Here is a 22,651-nt window from a genome sequence, read left to right on the forward strand (position 1 = left end):
ATCAAATTAATATTTTTTTCTCTTTTCTGACAGCAGTAAAATGTATTTTGCATTAAATAAATTACATGCATTCTTCTTTTGTCTCAATTAACTTGATTAAAAAATTTTTTTGCACCCTCTATAAATAATTATTTTAATGTTTATATCAGTGACTAGAGAATTGAATAACCTTTTGAATGAGCTATCACACGGCCCCTATTCTCATTTAAAAAAAGAATGTGTGTGTACTTTGTACGCACGTAAGAAATTATACTTCTATTATATGATTTCTTAAAAATAAATATACTTTAAACAGTTTGTTTTAATTTTTTTTAAACACCAAACTAATTTTGTGCTTGCCGCTTTCAAAAAAATTAAAAAAAGTATAGGATTTCACTGGATTCGAACACAAGACCTCTCGATCTCTGGCGAAATGCTATACCAAATAGGCTACGAAGACTATGTATGTATCGGTTCGGACGTACCTAATGACAATTCACGGTAACAAATAGACTGGAAAAAGGTGAAGTATAATAAATATACAATAAAATGTTTTAATAATACTCATCTTACTCCTGAGGAAGACAAATCCAAAAATTTATAATAAATATATTTACTAAAAACACTAATATATTGTTTTCACACCTTTTCTTGCACTGATATATTTACACATAACTAGAATGATTTAGCAACTAAAAGCCATACACAATGGCCATACTGTCTGTGTGTGCATGCGCGCAGTATTATGAAATTTTACTCTCATTCGCGCCTAAAGAAGTATAACTTCAAAACATCATCAATTGCACCATCACGCCCAGATGGATGACGTCACTAGTATGACGTCATCATATGCGTATATTCCAAAAAATTATAATTTAAAAAAAAGATCGACCAGATTTGGAATTTATCTCCAGAGACGCCCATTCTCGAGAAAATGAATTTATTTCAACTCAAACGTCCTCACTGTACGTAGGTATAACTTCAGAGGCTTATAATATCTTAAAACCATCATTTTTGGAGCTATGCGCCCATTAGTCCTGTCGCCAGGGGGGGTACAACGGCCTCGTTAATTCAGATGGACTTACCCAAATTTTTTTTATGTATTTTGACCCGTAGAACACGAATTTTTTGGGTAACAGTTGATCCGGATGTCGATAAGATTGTTATAGACCAAGAACTTGAGGAATCAAATAACAGCGATTTTTGGCAAAACAAAACAATATTTTGTATTGTTTGGGTCATTTTAAGCAAAAAATATTTCTACAAGTTTTTTAGTAGGATGCACAGTTTTCGAGATAAACGCGGTTGAACTTTCAAAAAATCGAAAAACTGCAATTTTTAAACCCGAATAACTTTTGATTAAAAAATAAAATAGCAATTCTGCTTAGCGCCTTTGAAAGTTCAAGTCAAATTATGTCGGTTTTGATTATTTGCATTGCTAAAAATTTATTGTGTTATTGCTAAACAAAGCTACAAACAACTAGTGCGTGAGTGATGTTTCTATGATTTCTCATTTAAAATCGAACGAGTAGGTAGAATAGGTACTAGTGCAATCAAGACTATTTCTACGTTACATGCGTTAAAACGCATGTAAAAGCACGGGAAACCCTACGTGTTTATAGCTTTGTTAAACAATAAAAAAATAAATTTTTACCAATGCAAATAATCAAAACCGATATAATTTGACTTAAACTTTCAAATGCGGTAAGCAGACTTGCTATTTTATTTTTTAATCAAAAGTTATTCGGGTTCAAAAATTGCAATTTTTCGATTTTTTTAAAGTTCAACCGCGTTTATCTCGAAAACTGTGCATCCTACGAAAAAACTTGTAGAAATATTTTTTACTTAAAATGGCCCAAAAAATACAAAATATTGTTTTGTTTTGCCAAAAATCGCTGTTATTTGATTCCTCAAGTTCTTGGTCTATAACAATCTTATCGACATCCGGATCAACTGTTACCCAAAAAATTCGTGTTCTACGGATCAAAATACATAAAAAAAACTTGAGTAAGTCCATCTGAATTAACGAGGCCGTTGTACCCCCCCTGGCGACAGGACTACATTGAGTCTTTTGTTCTACACATCAAGGACTAACAGAACCCCAAGTTTCAGAGCATTTGACAGAGAGCCATTTCTCATAAGGTTTCTACGGGTCCTTTTATTGCAATATTTGTAGAGGGTGTTTAAGCCAAGTCATAAAATACTCATTACAAGTTTCGACCAATCCTATTCTATAGAGTGTTACTGTTGCTACGAAATTAATAAAACACGTATTAATTATCGTAACCACAATTAGGTGAAATTTTATTAGATTGGCCGTGAAAATATTCAATCAAAAACAAGATTTCGAAAAAAAAAATGCATATTAATTCAGACTGATCCTTAATTTATTAATATGGGACCAAGTAATTGATTTTAATATTGGATGCGATATATTAAATATTATGATTAAAAATATTAATTTGTAATTTTTGAATTCATGAATTGTTTTGTAATTTGGCACCGATGTCAAGTTAGATCTCTGACGTAGATAATGACGTGCAACGGTATTTATACTGTACCAACCGTATCTGAATATGGCTAATTAATTAAATAATATTATTGCATACATAAACACCTTCCCAATGCATCAGATATCTTTCATACCGAGTCAGTAAACTCTATAGACCTAATATTACGTGAATGAAATTAGATCTTTTGTATGTTCTCCTGTCCATGTATACAAAATTAAAGCCATTGACTCACCTAACTAGTCATTGAATGTCCAAAATATTAGATCAAAAGAAACTTTTTATATCTTTATTAATTTAAGTTAAGTTTTCATAACTAGACACTATTTTATATTAGATTTGTTCATTTGGAATACACTGTTATCCAGCCAAAATATTGTGTCTCAGACATTCATATAAATACAGGGTGTCTAGAAACTTTACCGACAAACGAAAACAAAAGATTCCTCAGATAATTTTAAGACAATTTAACCCAATTCACCTGGTCCGAAAATGCTTCCTAAGGGAGCTTAGAGCTATTTGAAGATGGCGTCTTAGAATTAGTTTTTATTAAATATCTCCAGAACGCTTCTATTTAGAAAAACGAAAACTGGTGCGGTTATGGTACTACTACTGATGCTGGTACTACTAAAGATACATCGATTCCATTAATTACGAATTTCTAGTGCTGGCCATATTCGCCCGTTTTGGGTAGGGCGGCGGTTATTTTATCACATAACTGTTTTGTCTTTACCTTTTAAGCATTTTTGACACTGGATTATTAAATTGTGACGTATTCTAGTACTCAAAAGGTACTCCTAATAAGTTAGTAGGATGCACCATTTTCTAGAAAAATCGATTTGAAAATTTTTAGTTTTTTCAATTTTAAAAAAATTAAATTTTTTTTAAATAAATACGGTGTATTTTACCGACTTAAAAGAAGAGAGTAGCTTTTAGCACTAGACTACCTCATAACTTAATCATTAAGTGTCAAAAATGCTTAAAAATTAAAGACAAAAAAGGTATGAGATAAAATAACCGTTCACCTACCCAAAACGGACGCATATGACCGGTAATAGAATTTCGCAATTGAGGAAATCGATTTATCTCTGGAAGATAAATAAACCCACCCAGTGGCGAAGCGTGACTTTTTCTAAAGTGTTACCAAAACTAGATGTAAAAAAATCTTATTGAAAAATAGTTATTTATGAAACAGTTCGTAAAGTATGCTTTTTGCGAACGCACGCGATATTTTGAGGCGTGGCGATATTTTGAGGCACGCTATACATCGCGTAATTCATTTCTATTCCACAATTTTTAGAACTTTGACGTTTAAAAATCCTAACTACTTTCAAACCACAAAACTGTCAAAAATTTTGTTGTAATGTAAGTCATTGCTCATATTGTCATCACCATGACAACGCGAAAGTTAAGGATACTTGATTATATGAAAGTGTGCCAAAAACCCATTGAAAGTGTGTGAAAAAGTAAATCCCATTTAAAATACATTGTTACTTCACGCACACTTTAAATCCTTCACGCACTGCTATCTATAATGACAGTTTTCACAAACTAAAAACTTATACATAATATGACATAAAGTAGATAAAAATATTATTTTGAACCTCCCAAATATAAGTTTTTGTTTTCAATCCTGTGGGATAAAATTAAACAAATCACTATTCCAAAATTATATGCATGTAATTATGTATACATGTATTATATGCATGTACAATAAATAATAAACAAACTAAACAGATTATTCTACAATAAAATTAACATCAAAAATAAACAAGCAGAACATATTTTGAAAACTAGTGTTTATATTTTAAATCTTCTATTTTCAATAATTTCATTTTTTTCTTCAAAATTATATATAAAAAAATATACAAGGATAATGACTTTTCAAGTAGTTGATCTATTACGCAGCAACATTCTTCCATGTTCAAATGCACGAATAGCTACTAAACTAACGTTACCACATTGTAAAATGGTTACAATACTGATATACACAGCGTGCCCGCGCCGTCTCTGGAGCCGTCATTCTTTCAAAATTTTCAGTCCCGAGCGATAGCGAGAATCATCTTTCGTTACCAGAACTAGAAGTGGTAACTGAGTATAATAACGTAAATGTATTCACATGTAATCTCGCTAATGTTTTCGTGCGTCTAGTTGGCTATTTACTGAATTAGGTAGGTACTACGTATTAACAAATATTTCTGTTGGTAAAAAATATAAATGGAATTATTTCATAATAGTCATAAAATATTTATTTGCAAGATTTTTAACTGTTACCAGTGATTACATGGACGCTTCGCCAGTGAACCCACCAGTTTTCGTTTTTCTAAATAGTTTTTTTGTGATTTTTTTTTTAATTCAAGAAACGAAAAATTTTCAAATTGATTTTTCTAGAAAACGGTGCATCTTACCGACTTAAAGCAAAAGTACCTTTTAGTACTATAATACCTCACCATTTAATAATCCAGTATCAGAAATGCTTTAGCGTTAAGGACAAGAAAGTTATGTGATAAAATAACCGTTGTCATACCCAAAACGGACGCCTATGACTGGTACTAGAAATTCGCAATTAATGGGATCGATGTATCTTTGAGATAAATAGGTGTACGAGTTTTCGTTTTTTTAAATAGAAGCGTTCTGGAGCCATTTTAAAAAAACTATTTACAAAACGCCATCTTTAACGAGCTCGAGCTCCCTTAGGGAGAGTTTCTAGACACCCTGTATAGATAATTCTTTTCTTGTTTTTCTTAAAATCCAGTAAGTAGTATGAAAACAAAAGTCAAAATATTATAAGTAGATATATTATTAATATTTCTGCTCCTGTATTCTTGATAAAATATTTGAAATATTTTACATGAAAGAGGTCTGTAAAAAGGTTCTTAATAACTTAATAACCCTCTCACTGCGCGTGGCTCGGACCAGTGACACTGTTGCACATGCACTTATTAAACATTTCAGAAAATTAGTTTTATTCTAAACTGTATTTATTTGAAAAGGTAATCGATTTGTTTAACTTAAATAGAGGCCTATTTTTTTGGGCAATATGTATAACCATTTTCCTAAAGTTAGTAGTTTTTGATATATGTACAAGGTGTTAAAAGTCAATTAATTAGTTCGACAGTATCAAGAAACAAATTGTTTAAGTTTGGCAGAACAAACAAAATTATTGGATATTTAAATAAACAGTTTAAACAACATAGACAAATTGAGATCCTCATATTTCTTGGCAATAAGGAAAAATTACAAAAGTAAATATGGTAATATATGTGTATTAATATCAGTGCATTGTTCATCAGCGTCATGTTAAGCGTCCAGGCTTCCGTTCCATACCATCGTATTGACATAGTAATGCAGAAAATGGCATCTAAGACTGATATTAATGCTTCTTTTTCTTAAGATGCTTTCTCCATTACTGAAGGTTGGCTATAACTACAGCAAATTGCTCTCTATGTTGAGCTGGTCTTAGTATTGAATGCGTCCATGTCTGTCCAGTCTCTTATAGATTCTTCAGCCAGGAGTACTTTCTTCTTCCTGGACCTCTTCTTCCTTCCACTTTTCTAACTCTTTTTTCTGTTTTTTGCAATATCCTCTCCTTGGTTCTCTCTCAGTCCCCATTCTTCTCAGCACCTCGTTGTTGGCCACGTATTTTGTCCAAGAAATTTTCATCATCCTTCGAAAACTCCATATTTCAAAGGATTCGTTACGCCTCATACTTGTAATTCCGAGGGTCCATGTTTCCACTCCGTATAGCAATATGGAATAAATAAACGTTTTTACAAATTGATATCGGATATACAACGATAAGATTTTTCCTTGGTTTATGAGTCTTAGCAGAGAGTACTTTTCTCCTCTCATTATGTAGCCTAGATATTCCAGTTTTTTCGTTTGTATGTTTTTTATGACTTCGCATTCCTTCCCCATCTTCAGCAAAACATCTTGATTTGTTACTCTTTCTGTCCATGGTATTTTCCACATTCTCCTGTAGCACGACATCTCGAATGCTTCAATGTTTTATTTATAGAATAGAATAGAATAGAATAGAAATATGCTTTATTGTCATAAAAAATTGTACAATTTTATCGACAAAGCTTATAAAAAGTCAAGAAAACAAAACAATAACAATCCAATTTACTAAAATTACATAAATCATCAATATTTTTACAAAAATAATAATAATGAAGTTAAACAGAAATAATCAATTGCAAAATTTAAATAAATTGCAAATGCATAGTCTACCTAGTAATTAATAAGTTTAAAAGTTAAGCTGCTGCATGTGACACCCAAATATAGACAAAAAAAATAATAAAAATACTACTTGTGCAAAGGGTACTGTAATTTCTTAGTTATTGATTAAGAAAAATCTTCTACTGAATAATATGGTCTTTCAAATAGGTAGACTTTTGCAAGTTTACGGAATTTGGGGAAAGATGCTGCAGATTTAAGTTGTAGAGGCAGATGGTTGTAAAGTTGTTTTGCGGAATATAATATAGATTTCTTTACTAACTCAGAGGACGGGGTCGGCAAATAGACGTCAAACGTAGAATTTCTCGTGAAGTAGTCATGATTAGGTCTTGGTGGAAAGACATGTAGATGTTTACGAATTAAGCAAACAGTTTTTAAGATATACAAAGATGAAAGGGTTAAAATGCCGTGATCTTTGAAGTAACTTCTGCAATATATTGTTCTTCTGAAGCCAAACAGATATCTTATTGCTCTTTTTTGTAATTTGAAAATAACATCGAATTGGGCAGCTGTACCAGAACCCCAAAAAGGAAGACCATAACGAAGATGTGACTCGAACAAAGAAAAATATGTTATTTTGGAAGATGCTAAATTGAGTTCATTCGAAACAGATCTTATAGCATAGCAAGCTGAGGATAGTTTCTTCCTTAACAAATCGATATGGTGGGACCATTTAAGGTTGCTGTCTAAAAAAATACCAAGAAATTTTACAGAATAAACGGTACTGATCTGGCTGTTAATGTAAGGGTTGAAGAGCTCCTTTATAAGGCATTGCTACTGTTTTATCTACGTTAAACGAGAGTAAATTAGAGTCAGACCAGGTTTTTATTGAAAGTAGATCAGAAGTTATAGTAGCATGAAGAGTTGCAATATTTGAGTTGCTCCAAGTGATACTGGTATCATCAGCAAAAAGCAAACAGCATAGCAAAGAAAAAACACACTTCTTGTTTATAATCAAGTTGATTGTTGAAGCAGCAACAAGATATTTGTATTGGCCTGCGTATTTAAGCTGTTGGTGATTCGCATATTGAAGGGGTCCTTTTGTTCTTTGATTGGAGGAATTTTGTATGCTAGAGACTATGGTCCGAATCAGTCCATTAAAATAATGTCATCAGCATAGTGGATGTTATTTACTCTCTGTCCCTTTATCCTGATGTCCGAGTATACGTTAAATAGTATTGGTGATAGCACATAACCCTGCTTGACACCTCATTGTATTTCAATTGGCAGTCGAACGCCTTTTCAAAATCTATAAAACAGACAAAAAGATCAGCTTGTTGATTTTTGCATCTTTGTGCCAGAGTTTGAAGAGAGAATATTGCTTCTCTTGTCCCCATGCCTTTACTGAAACCAAATTGTTGAATAAATAAATATATATATATATATATATATATATATATATATATATATATATATATATATATATATATATATATATATATATATATATATATAGATTACCAATATCTGTCTCTCCTAGAACTACGTCCATGACTTATTTAATTAGGACCTAGCAAAAGACAAATCAAAACGCGTGATACAGGCTGTGATGCACTAGATACTTACAATTAATTTAATTTCTTAGAGTACTCGTAAACGATTATAACAAGTGACAATAATTTTTAGTTTGTGTGTCGATTTTGTTCATTTCGCGTCCAGTGTCACCATTAAACGATTAAACCAAAAGAAAAGGTTAGTGTTTATCTTCTAGTATAAAAAAAATACAGATTTATCTATTGAGAATTTAAATAATTAAAATGTATTATATATTCTCATACTGGGTAGCCATTTATGCAAATAAATGTATGTAAACTAATTGCTTTAATAATATTAAAGCAGCATGCAGTGAATTAGAAAACATTTTTTTACAACCGTGTTAAAAATGCAATTTTTAGCACTCCATACGAGCGTTAAAAATGCTACTTTAAAGCACTAGTGCTTTAAAAATTTTATGGCACTGCAATTCGTATTGACCGTATAGGCAATTTTGATGTAATGTCAAAAAAATATAAAAATGGAATGTAAGTCAAGTTCAAGTAAAAGTTTTTGTAGATATTGTCCTGTAATTACGTTTGTAGAAAAAATATTGTATGGTATGCGTGTTAAAAAGTACATTTTTAAGGCACTCATGTGAATTGCAGAACTTGCTATCGCTCATTCTGCAAACTTTCACATGCGTGCCTTAAACGTGTACTTTTAACACTTATATCATAAATAACTATTAAAAATTTATTTAAATGGTTTTAGTTATCTCTAACTATTTTTATAAACGAGAAATAGTTATGTATTTTATATGTATAAAGCATTCTTCTTGTGGTGATGTATCTTTTAGTAGAGGTTAGCTACTACCCTGGCAAATCCATCTCTGTCCAATGCGGCTCTAAACAAAAATGTTGAATCAAGGCCGGTCCAGTGTCTGATGCCATGAAATCTGGCGCTAACCGGGACCATGTCTTCCTTCTATGAACTACTTTAATGATAAAAATCCACAAGGAAAAAGTTTTCCTGTAGTTGGCTGTATACCATGTGATACAAAAAACAGTAAATCCTGTATAAAAGGTATATTTAAAAAACCCTCAAAAGGGCCACATCAAATTCACATTACTAGTTATGTGAATGTGAATTTGATGTGTCCCTTTTGAGGTTTTTTTTTTAAATATACCTTTTCCGCAAATCGCCAGGAAATTTTGACATTCCTGTCAAAATTTCTTGAAGAAAAAGTCAGGACTTCCTTACTGTAAGGAAATGTCATTTCCTTACTGTAAGGAAATGTCATTTCCTTACTGTAAGGAAATGATATTTCCGTACAGTTGTTAGTGTTCTACATAAATGATAGAAAATTATTAATAATCCATAAAACGTCTGTATGCATTTTCGTACTTTTCTCTTGATTTCTTTGGCAATAATTCTAATGAAGCAGTATTCACTGCCTCAACCAGCTCTGGAGGAGTCCCAGGAATGGAAATTTCATCATCACTTATCATTTTACTTTCGAGAACACCAGCAATTAAATTTATAAGCGTCAAGTTTGACAATTCAACCTCAATACGTTTCCATAGTAACCCAAGTAATTTTATTAGGAATTTCAAAGCACCATTTATTTGGGAATAAAATTATCGCGTTTTTTTAAATCAATCAATATCTGTCGAATTTTAAACGATTTGCGGAAAAATAGTATGTTTACCTCGTAGGAAAAGCCACATTCCTGGACTCTGTGTTGCTAAGTCTCGGCTTGCGCCTCGACTTAGCAATCTTCACAGTCGTCCAGGAATGTTAAGCTTTTCCTACCCGGTAAACAATGTACTATTTATACAGGATTTACTGTTTTTTTTTACTGTAATGATCTTTAGCAGTGCCCTACCTGTACCTGTTCTCCTCAGGACATTTTCGTTGGTAGTGTGGGTTGTCCAAGGCATTTAAAAGATCCCTTGATAAATCCCGAGTTCAAAGGCATCCAACTTGTTCATCAGCGTTAGCTGAACTTCCACGAGTTCGATTTTTGACCCTTCACTTCGTTATCTATCATTCGCTATCTGTACACTAAACAGATACGAAGCGAATACGTTCGATAACGAAGCAAAGGGTCAAAAATCGAGATCCAGGACCTCAATTTTTGACCCTTCGCTTCGTTATCGATCATTCGCTATCTGTACGCTAAACAGATACGAAGCGAATACGTTTGAGTCATTCAAAGCGAACTCCAAGACCTCGATTTTTGACCCATCGCTTCGTTATCGAACGTATTCGCTTCGTATCTGTTTAGTGTACAGAATGGCCTCTGCTCCATAAAATAGTAATGATCATACATAGCAATACCGAAAACGACATCTGAGACTGATATTGTTACTGTTATAAACTTCAACTTTTCAATGAAGCCTTGTCGGGCCACCTCTATTCTCGCTCTTAATTCTTGTTTACAATCAAGATGATTGTTGAACCTACAGCCAAGATTTTTGTATTGGTCTACGTATTCAAGCTGTTGGTGGTTCACATAATTGGAAGAAGTAAATTTTTGTTCTTTGACATTTTCATAACTTTGGTTCTCGTCTCCATTTTTTCACAACTCTCAGTGGACCTATTTAAGAGTATCTGGAGACTATAGTGTCTATAGTCCGAAGTAGTCATTAAGAGCATACAGTAGCACATCATCAATATAACTTCGGGAGATAGTATCTTCGTAAGGTCTGCGAAACTTTGGCAACAGTGGTAATATTTGACATTATCTAAGATCAATATTTTGACAATTGTACTCATAGGCGCGCTATTTTTTTCAAATAGGCCAACAACTTCGTTCTATTACAAAAAAATATAAATTAACTATAAATAAACACTACTTTCCTATGACACAACAATAACGAATAATACACTACTGCACTGAACAGATATCGATAAAGATAACAGAACAGATAAGAGAAAATTTGACGCAGGTTTGTCAAAATGACAGTGACAATTTCTCTATGTTGCCTAATTAGTTATTAGGTATAATATTGTAACAAAATAATTATTGACCTACCCTCGTATACCAGCTCCCGTCTCCGCACAGACAGAACACTATCGATGTTTCGAGATACGCCGATGCAGCGCCGATGACGTGCAAGCGGTCGAGTCACATGGACATAGCTGGAGATATATAGATATTTCTGGAATATCTGTATCGCATATATAAATAGGACATATTTGTAAATAGAGTTAGTCTTAAGCTAAAGTTTGTAAAGTAAACTTGTATAAATAAAAAATAAAGTCGTAATAACCGGAGTGCGTTAATTGTTCGGTATTCGGAAAGACTTTAAAATACTTTTGGACTTTATTCGTCGGGAATAGTTAAAGTGCGTTGATTGTTCGGTATTCGGAAAGACTGTTAAAAGACATTTTGGAAAGTACGTGTGTGCCGACCAAAGATGTTGCTACAAGAACTTACAGTAAAACAGCTCCGTGAACAGCTCGAGGAACGGGATCTGGACAGCAGTGGGCTCAAGATAGTCCTACAAGCACGACTCGAGGATGTCCTCACGAAGAACGGAGAAGACCCAAAGACGTTCCACTTCCAGTCAGCAGAACAAGTAATCTTATCGAAATTAAAAACTGTTTCTGAAACGATCGATGAAACTTCTAGAAGAAGCGACGAGAAACTTGAAGAAGTTAGTAGAAGAAGCGACGAGAAACTTGAAGAAGTTAGTAGAAAAAGCGACGAGAAACTTGAAGAAGTTAGTAGAAGAAGCGACGAGAAACTTGAAGAAGTTAGTAGAAAAAGCGACGAGAAATTCGAAAATGTTGCTAAAAGATTCGATGAGACTTCTCAAATAAGTAAAGAGGTCTGTAGGCAAAACAACGAAAAACTAGAAGAAGTTTGTAAACAGAACAATGAGAAATTTGAAGAAGTTTCTAGAACATTCGATAAGATGCAGAAAAGTGTAGAGACCGTAGAAGAAAAGATCAAACAGCTAGAGAGCAGGATAACCGATACAAAAGTACAACCATCAGTTAATGCAGCAACGTTAGATCCTTTAGTGAAAGATGAACTACCGAGAGACGAAACGTCGCATAATATGAGATTCAAATTACCACCATTTGATGGAAAGTCCTCTTGGTCCATATATCTTAGACAGTTTGAAGCTATTGCGACCGCCAATCATTGGACCGAACAAGAAAAGGCTGTTTCCTTGACTGCTGCTTTACGAGGTGATGCTGCAGATATATTAAGGTCAATTCCCAAGGGTCAAGAAAATTGTTACCAGACCTTGTTCACTCGTCTAGAAAAACGCTATGGAGATGCCCATCTACAACAAGTATACAAAGCACAACTGCGAAGTAGAAGTCAACGAGCAAGTGAGAATCTGCAAGAATTTGAAGCAGATGTGGCTCGTGTGGTGCGGTTGGCTTATCCAGCGGTGCCAGACAGCGTTTTAGAAGAAATTGCAGTAGATACCTTCGTCAATGGGCTGAAAGATAATGAACTACAGAAAGCTTTACGACTAGCAAGACCGAAAGTTTTAGATGAAGCACTTGCTATTGCATTGGAACACGAAACGGCTAGTCAAACTTCACGAGGCCATAGAGTAAGAACCATTGAAGAAAGTGACGAACACAACGATGAACGTCTGGAGGAAATGATACGGAGAGTATTAAGTAATCAGATGCCAAAGAGACGCGAGCCTAGATGTTGGAATTGTGGAGACGTAGGCCACATTCGTCGTAATTGTAAGAAGATCGTACAGCCGTCGGAAAACTAGAGCGGGTCGACACCAAGGGGCAACTGCCGACCTCGAGAACTAGAGCCCCCATAGTAACTGTCAACCTTACGTCCTCCGGTGGAATCCACAACTTATACATCGAAGGTCGTATCAGTAATAGATGTAGATCATTTTTGGTGGATACAGGTGCAACGAGAACTATCGCACGTCCAGATGTAGTACGAGACCATAATAAATTATCACCTGCAACAGTAAAGCTTAGAACAGCGACTGGTGAGCTAATTAATACATATGGCGAGGCTAATATGTCAGTATCCATTGGCCAGACCACAGTTGAACATCAAGTATTAATTGCCGAGATCTCCGACGAATTCATATTGGGGATGGACGTACTAAGGAAAGTGGGGGCAATATTGGATGTTCAAAATGGAGTTCTCAAGATCAATGGTGAAGAGTTGCCCTTTCACGACGACAAAGAAGATGTCATCCGCTTACTTACTACATGCGACGTAACCATACCCGGTAATAGTGAGAAAATTCTGATGACCATGCTTGATGGACACTGCCGAGAGGGAAGTTTAAGGATGGTCGAAGATGTGGATAATGTCGAGTTCCTAACGGCGAAAACTTTGGTAAAAGTTCGAGATGTGATCCCTGTAAGAGTTATGAATTTAAGGGAAACTGCTATCAAGTTAAGTAGAGGAGCTTTGATCGGGCAGTGTGTTCCCGTGGCTTCATTTTGCTCTGTGAATACCAATGAGAAATCATCGAAGGCGAAGTATCCAAAGGAGCTTGTTGAGATGATCATTGAAAGATGCCAAGATCTTGATCATGAACGAACGGAAAAAGTGACATCTATGCTGATAGAGTATCAAGATGTTTTTGCTATTGACACGAAGGATAAGGGAAAAACAAGCATAGTAACGCATAAAATAAATACCGGAGACGCTCAGCCAATCAGACAACGGCCTAGACGACTTCCATTTGCGAAAAGAGATGAAGCCGAAGAGATTATCAAGGATATGGACAAACAAGGGGTAATTGAACCATCGAACAGTCCATGGACATCACCAGTAGTTCTGGTAAAGAAGAAAGATGGTTCAACGCGTTTTTGTATCGACTACCGCCAGCTCAATGCGGTAACAAAAAAAGATAGTTATCCTTTGCCCAGAATAGACGATACATTGGATACTCTCTCCGGTTCTCGTTGGTTTTCCACACTCGATTTAAAAAGTGGATATTGGCAAGTAGACATGGAGCCAGCCGATCGGGAGAAAACCGCATTTTCGATAGGATCAGGGCTTTGGCAGTTTACGGCTATGCCGTTTGGTTTATGTAATGCCCCTGCCACATTTGAAAGATTAATGGAGGCAGTTTTAAGAGGTCTAACATGGAAAACATGCCTGGTTTACTTGGATGATGTAATTGTGGTTGGAAGATCCTTTGATGAACATGCCAAGAATCTAATAGACGTCTTTCAACGATTGAGGGCAGCGAACTTGAAGTTAAGTCCGAAGAAATGTCACATGTTTCGACGAGAAGTTAAGTACTTAGGACATATTGTATCGAGTAATGGTGTAACAGCTGATCCTGAAAAGATTGATGCAATTAAAGATTGGCCAGTACCAAAAGATAAACATGAAATTAGAAGTTTCCTTGGCCTATGTACATATTACCGACGATTTGTCAAAGGATTTGCCAATATCTCCAAGCCCCTAACAAAGTTGACGGAGGAGGGCAAAGAATATACATGGAGTGAGGAGTGTCAAAAAGCTTTCGAACAACTACAAAGGGCTCTGATCAGTGCACCGATATTAAGCTACCCGGGACAGGCAGGAAAATTTGTTTTGGATACCGATGCTAGCAACAGTGCCATAGGAGCTGTTCTCTCACAAATCCAGGATGGACAGGAAAAAGTCATCGCTTATTTCAGCAAAGTCCTGTCGAAACCAGAAAGAAACTATTGCGTTACCAGAAGAGAACTGCTGGGTGTAGTGAAGGCTTGCGAACATTTCCATAAATACTTGTACGGCAGAAAGTTCCTTCTTCGAACAGATCACGCTGCTCTAAAATGGCTCATACAATTCCGTAATCCAGAGGGCCAGATGGCAAGATGGTTGGAACGACTTCAAGAATATGATTATGAGATAGAACACAGGGCCGGAAGAGTTCATTCAAATGCTGATGCCCTTTCGAGACGACCATGCAGTGCAAATTGTAATCACTGTGCCAAATTAGAGGAACGATTTTGCCCCGTGAGACGAACCACCGTCGTTAATGAGCAATGGCAGCCACAACAGTTACAAGAAGCCCAAGAAGACGATCCATGTATAGAAAGAGTATTGGATTGGATGCGTCGAGGTGAGAGACCTAGTTGGCAAAACATTAGTGCATGTAGTCCGGAAGTCAAGGCCTACTGGAGCCAATGGAATTGCCTGATACTAAAAGATGATCTTCTGTACAGAACCTTTGAGAACGATGATGGTACAGAATCTAAGCTTCAGTTGATTGTACCTAAAAGTAAAGTGTCAGAAGTATTGCGTCAGTTGCATTACGGTACATCAGGTGGACACTTTGGTATTACGAAGACTCTGCAAAAGGTTCGAGAACGGTTCTATTGGGTGAACTGTAAAGATGATGTAAGAAGATGGTGCCGGAAATGTGAACTGTGTGCATCCGGTAATGGTCCAGTTGGTAAAAAGAGAGCACCCATGAGACAGTACAATGTTGGAAGTCCTATGGAAAGAGTAGCAATCGACATTGCAGGTCCATTTCCAGAAACCGATGCTGGAAATAAATACATTCTGGTAGCCATGGACTATTTTACGAAATGGACCGAGGCCTATGCATTACCGAATCAAGAAGCTGCTACCGTTGCAGAGGTACTTGTTGAAGAATTCTTCAGCCGATTTGGTGTTCCCTTGGAGATCCACTCCGACCAAGGGCGAAACTTTGAGTCAGCTCTTTTCCAAAACGTTTGTAAATTGATTGGTGCCAATAAGACCAGAACAACACCCCTGCATCCTCAATCAGATGGAATGGTCGAGAGGATGAACCGAACGATGGGTAAACACTTGTCCAAAGTTGTATCTGAACATCAGCGAGATTGGGACCAACACATTCATTTATTCCTGATGGCCTACCGCTCGGCCGTGAATGAAACTACAGGTCAAACACCAACCTGCCTGATGTTGGGTCGTGAAGTTCGTTTGCCCTGCGACCTAGAGTTTGGCTGCAGACCTTCCGAGGAATATGTTGCAGGCGAAGAATACGTAGACCGCCTGAAGTTACGAATGAACAACATTCATGAACTTGCCCGACAACACATCCAGATAGCCAGTGACAGAATGAAAGATCAATATGATTCTCGCTGCAAGAATGAAAGCTTCGAAGTAGGTGATCTTGTCTGGCTTTATAATCCACAACGTCGTCGAGGCCTGTGTCCTAAACTGCAAAGACAATGGGAAGGTCCGTATGAAGTTAAAAAGAAAATAAATGACGTAATATACAGAATTAAGAAGTTACCAAACGGTAAACCAAAAGTTATTCACATAAATCGTCTTGCACCATATGCTGGTTCAAATGAAACAGAGGAAGCCCGAGTCCTCCAACAGGAGATGAAAGATGCACCACAGCCAAGTTTTAAGGAATTTATGTCAAATTACGCAGAAAGAAAGAGTGCTAGATTCGGCGTGACCACAGAAGTTCAGCAAGATCTGTTTGGTGTTCCAGAAAACGTCTTTCTAGCCCACTGTGTTGCCCAAGACCTCGAGATGACTAAAGGAATCTCGTCCGTATTCAATAGAAAGTTCGGCCGCCTGGACGAGTTAAGGAATCAACAACCTAAAATTGGAAGAGTATTGCGATTGGAAGATGGTCCTCGATCTTTGCTGTATATAGTGACCAGGAAGTCTTATACGGACACGCCAAGCTACGAGAACATATGGCGTGCTCTAACTAATTTGAAGAAAATGGTCTGTAATTATGACATCAAAGATTTGGCTTTACCAAAAATTGGCCATGCAGTAGAAAATCTGGATTGGAAGATTGTGAGAAGCATGCTGGAAGTGATCTTCAGAGAAACTGGCGTACGGATTACTGTGTGTTGCATGAACCCAAAGATGTCATACCCTTCAAAGACAGTAGACTGTTACTTCTTTTCTAGGGGTGTATGCAGAGCTGGAGAATCCTGTAGATTCCGCCATCCTGGGCCATCTAGAGTTGCTGATCGGGACGCTCAGATCTTAAGAGGGGAGCAGTGTAACAAAATAATTATTGACCTACCCTCGTATACCAGCTCCCGTCTCCGCACAGACAGAACACTATCGATGTTTCGAGATACGCCGATGCAGCGCCGATGACGTGCAAGCGGTCGAGTCACATGGACATAGCTGGAGATATATAGATATTTCTGGAATATCTGTATCGCATATATAAATAGGACATATTTGTAAATAGAGTTAGTCTTAAGCTAAAGTTTGTAAAGTAAACTTGTATAAATAAAAAATAAAGTCGTATATAAATTACGAACCGCTGGTTTTATTGTAATTAGAAGTAATTACACTAATCACGCTACAATATGTTCGATTTCTTGGTAGAAATAAAAAATTTTAGTAGGTCTCAAATGACAAAAAATCTAGGCATGGAATAAAAAAGTTTATTTGAAGAAAGTGCATTTTTTTATCTTCTTAATAGCGGTACAAGCTGTTTTTTTAATATTGTATTTAATTACAGAGTAATTTCCACGTACTAAATATTTCTCAAATTGGGCTCTGTACCGCCATTCTTTATTATATTACGAATACGTGTGCCAAATATCTCGACAAAATATTCAAAATTACAGCCGCAATCTTGGACCGCGTTTGTTGCTACCTGTTGATCGCTACTGTAGCCTCTTAAAACATTGTCATCTGCATAGCGGATGTTATTTATTCTTTAGCCATTTATCCTGATATCTTCTGAAAAGTGCGATAAAACGGTCTCGCAAATCTTACCTCCAAGTAGACGTTAAACAGTATCGGTGATAGCACAAAACCCTATCGAACACCTCGTTGTATCTTAATTGGCCTTGACGTGTTACCATCGTGGTTTATGTAGATACATTGTATAAATAACTGAAAGTCCTAAGCTCGAAGGTCTGTTAAGCCAGAAAAATAATTTTTTTTTCTTCTTCTTCTCCTTCTTCTTCTTTGCTGTTTCTTCTGTTACAGTCTCTGCTGCGATCCGTCTGCATATGCGATGATTTTTGAAGTTATACTTCTTTACGATCGAGAGTGAAATTTTATAATGCTGGGCGTATGCGCACACAGACAGTATGTATTTCGTTGCTAATCTTTCAAGATATGTATGTATCAGCGCTGTCAGCGCAACTAAGTCATATTATATCATATAAAATATATATTTGTGTTCTTAGTAAATGTATTAGGTATTTATTATAATTTTTGTGTCTTTAAATTTGTCTTCCTCGGAAATAAGATATTTTATTATAATAGTAAGTATATTTAAAGTATTTTTGTATACCTCACTTGGTCTATTAAATTTGTCAGTATGTATGAGAAATATTGTAACCTGTCAAAGCAAAAGGGATATAGCTCAGTGGTAGAGCGTGTGGCCGGAGATCAAGAGGTCCCGGGTTCAAATCCCGGACGATTCATATTCTTTTTTTTTTATATTTTTGGTATCGTTTTAATAAAAAAAATTTAAAAGTGGTAGGTAAAGAAAATTAGTTTAATATTTAAATAAAATACAAATAACCTGTTAAGTATATTAATTTCGTTGAAATCATAATAATAGAAGTATAACTTCTTACGTTTCTTATGGCTGCGAAACATGGGTGGTGACACAGAAATCTGCCAATGCATTAGATGTGTTTGAAAGAAAAGTATTACGTAGGATACTGGGCCCAATAAGGGAAAATAACAACTGGCGAATTAGGTATAATAGAGAAATATACGAGCAATATAGCGAACCAACTCTAGCACAACACACTAAACTACAGAGATTACGGTGGGCAGGGCACGTGGTCCGCATGCATGAGAATAGAATCCCCAGAAAATTGCTGAATGCAAGAATGCAGGGAAGAAGACCGGTTGGAAGACCTAAAAAGAGATGGGAAGACGAAGTCGATGAGGATGCCACGAACTTCCTGGGAACGCGTTCATGGAAAAGAACAGCGGTAAATCGAAATGATTGGAGAAGCTTATTGAAGGAGGCCAAGGCTCGATTTGGGCTGTAGTGCCATTGGATGGATGGGTGGAACTTCTTACGTGCGTACAAAATACACACACATTCTTTTTTTTTATTGACTCCGCTTTTTTATTGATTAAAATTCTTGTGAGATTTTTTAAATAAATAGCACATCTTTGTAAGATTTTGTATAACGTATTTAGTTACATTATATTCGTGTATTAGCTGGGGCTCTTTCAAATTTACAATTAAAATTTCCTGTCTGTATCCATGCGAGTGTAATATTATACTTTATTCAAATGTTTTTATTGTATGTCCGACCAATTTATTCGTTAGCCCAAAGACTAGAAAGTTTATTTTATGGATGATTATAACTTATTAATTGGGGTTTCTTTAATTTCAAGGGAACCGTTCCTATCTTGCTAATGCGGCATATAGGTATTAATAGGTATATACATATTTTTAGAGGGTTGTGTATTGTGTAAGTCAGTAAATGTTATAATCTAATTTACACCAGTATTGTTCAACTTTCGTAACAATTTTTCTCGACACATTTATAATAGAGTAAACAATAATTAAGTTAAATTAAAATTTACTCTGTATAAAAATATTCAACCATATCGAATTTATAACGTTTATACAGTGCTAGTCAAAAGTCCGTACCCCTCCTCGTATCTTTTGAACGGTTATACTTATAATAGTGAAATTTGGAGGGAGGAAATAAACGGACGTAAGCTTCTCAACTAGGCATGACAGGTGACACAATAGTGACAGATGACGTTACAGAGCCCACTGTGACCGATAAGTTTAAATGGGAATGGGATCTTATGGCAAATGATACCTCGTTTGAAAAGTATTCAAAATCGACATCATCACTTGTGTTCTTATTTCTTAACGCTATTAATTTCTTACCGGTCTTCTTAATTTAACTGTAAAAAATTGGTAGGTTTTGCGCTTTTACGAGCAAGGATGAGAAAAGGAAAAACACTTTTCACACCCAGGGATCGATCAGGGTGAATAACCACAGAATAGGTAGACCACGGAGGCAAGGGATAATATAACAACCAGGAGAAAAACAAAGGTTATTCAAAGCTAATCCTAATCTAAAGTTTTAATTTACACGACTTGAGAAAACCTTAAAGAATATTAAAGATTGAAATTTTATTTAGAGCCAGTAAATCCATGAGATTGTAAGGGGGGAAAAGGTTTTCTTGCATCAGCTGAATGTATAGTTTATTTCTAGGTATGTTAAACTTGGTATTAACTAATCGCTTGGTATGTTACATATTTCACATAAATCAGACTCTATCAGACCAATCTTGAACAAGTGAGACGGAAAACAGGCATGTCCAAATTTTAAACGGCTTATGGTTACTATATCATATCTCGACCAATCTTGATTTTTGTGCCAGTACTGCATTGGGATCTCTGGATGTAAAAGTGTATAACTTGTCGGGTGGTTTACGCAATATTGTTTCCATCTTAATTTCCAGCTATTCTTTAAATTATATTTACTTATCGAAATGCATTCTTGTAGCCCAATATCATTTGGAATTTCCTCGCCGTTTAGACTACCGTCTTTCGCTAACTCATCTACTTTTTCGTTATTTTGGACACCAATGTGCGCTTTAACCCAAGTAAAAATTATATTGAATTGTCTGCTCGTTAGGTCAGATATTAGTATTTTTAAGTCTACTATAAATTTATAAAGGGATTACTGCTTGCATAATTTGCATCTAGTTGGCTAGAGAAACTTTTTAGGACTGATAAAGAGTCAGACAGTATGTTTATTTTTTTAATATCATGGTTGTCAGCGTATTGGCATGCTTTTATAATAGCTATAGTTTCAGCGGAAAATATTGATGTCATGGGATTAAGTTTGAATTTATTTTTAACATTAAGTGCTGGTATATAAAAAGCACAGCCTACTCCATGTGTTTGTTTTGAAGCATCCGTGTACACTTGTATATGGTTAGGGTATCTAGCAGTATAATTCGTAAGGGTGCATTTGCTAAGTAGCATATTTTCAGATTATATCGAAATCTCGATTTTTGATATCTCTAAGGACTTAAGAAATTCGGATTTCGGTGGATTTTTAATAATGTTACTAATATTACAAGTATTTCGAAAAGCTGTGCATAAAGTGGGAGACGGCTTTTTTGACCAATACTTTATTGTTAGATCGAAAGTGTTTAACAAAGAAATTTTATGGATCAAATTCGGGTCTTTTATATATGATTTTAGAACAAACTTTTCCGCTAACATTTGTTTCTAATGTTATTTGTGGTCCTTCTTTATACAGCTTCAGTATATAGTCGATATTTTTTCCTTTTTTATTTGTTCAATGCCCCTAATATGGGGTCGTAATCATATACATACTGATACTAGCTTGTCGCGCCAGAAGGTTACAGAGGACTAGATTTGATTCACTTACTTGTTCACATGTCTATTTTTTTAGATTGACTCTATTTATTTTATATTTTCAGTTTTTTTATGCGTTATATTTTGAGATAATTCCATTTAACTCATTCCCATTTCGAGTCTTACTTTCGATTGCACATGGAACCTATACTTTCTTGATTTTGTATTAAAAGTTTAAGTTATAACCAATTTTGAAAAAAATGTATACATGAAGAATTTTTATAAAGTGCTGAAGTTATAGTTTGTTTTATTCGTATTATAACTAACAATAAGAAAATATCATAAAATTTGACCTAATTTTATAAAAACAAAAGTAATACAAAAGAGATATTGCAATCTCTTCTCGCCAGCTATTAGTGAGGAAATGTTGAGAAAATGTGATTAATCTCTACGATACGAAGTCAAGATGTCACTCAGTGATCGCAGAACAAAACCGCCCAGCTTTTTGATTCCGACGCCAGAGGGCTTGCCTAAGAAAGGTCTTGATTAAATCGAATTATTAGCAAGTCATTTAGCGCACATTCATTGGTTTTCGTTACTTTGTGTTCCAGAATTTCAGCTCTAAAGACCCTAAAAGCATTTTCCCACACGATTACGACCTAGCAGCATTCAAAGGCGTTACTTGCTGCTTTCTTAGTCATTTTTAAATAGTTGCCGGTTTTGATAGATTGAAGATGGGATGTAAAGTAATTCAGATTTAAGTACCTACACATAAAAGCAGAAATATTAATAATGCGTTTAAAAAATACTCGCTAAATAAAACAAATTTCATAAAAATATCTAAAAATATGGTTAAATATGTTAAGATTTTATTTAGTCCAGGGCATTTAGCAAAAAATACATCGATTTTTAAATACAGCACCTAAAACTTGCAACTTTTTGCATTATGTTCAGGATAATGTCAAATAAAATGTCTTCTTCTTAAAGTTCCCTCTCCTATCGGAGGTTGGATATCATGATGGCTATGGTCACTTTGTTGGCTGCTGCTCTGAACAGTTGTAATGAACTACAGTTAAACCATTCTCTAAGGTTCCTCAGCCAGGAGATGTGTCTTCTTCCTATGCTTCTTCTTCCTTGGATCCTTCCTTGCATAATAATTCTCAGCAACTCGTATTTTTCTCCTCT

The 22,651-nt window shown here is 35.3% G+C and overlaps 1 protein-coding gene across 1 annotated transcript in view; it reads left to right on the top strand.

Annotated features, from left to right (window-relative positions):
* The first annotated feature begins 8,320 nt into the window (after window positions 1-8,320).
* LOC126887488 (collagen alpha-1(XI) chain-like) overlaps window positions 8,321-22,651 on the top strand; it is a 133,860-nt gene continuing 119,529 nt past the window's right edge. Inside the window, exon 1 of the mRNA XM_050655059.1 lies at window positions 8,321-8,420. The gene's annotated coding sequence lies outside the window, so the exon portion shown is untranslated. The remainder of the gene's footprint in view (window positions 8,421-22,651) is intronic.

Source organism: Diabrotica virgifera, chromosome 6, assembly GCF_917563875.1.
Source record: "Diabrotica virgifera virgifera chromosome 6, PGI_DIABVI_V3a".
NCBI classification, from domain to species: domain Eukaryota; kingdom Metazoa; phylum Arthropoda; class Insecta; order Coleoptera; family Chrysomelidae; genus Diabrotica; species Diabrotica virgifera.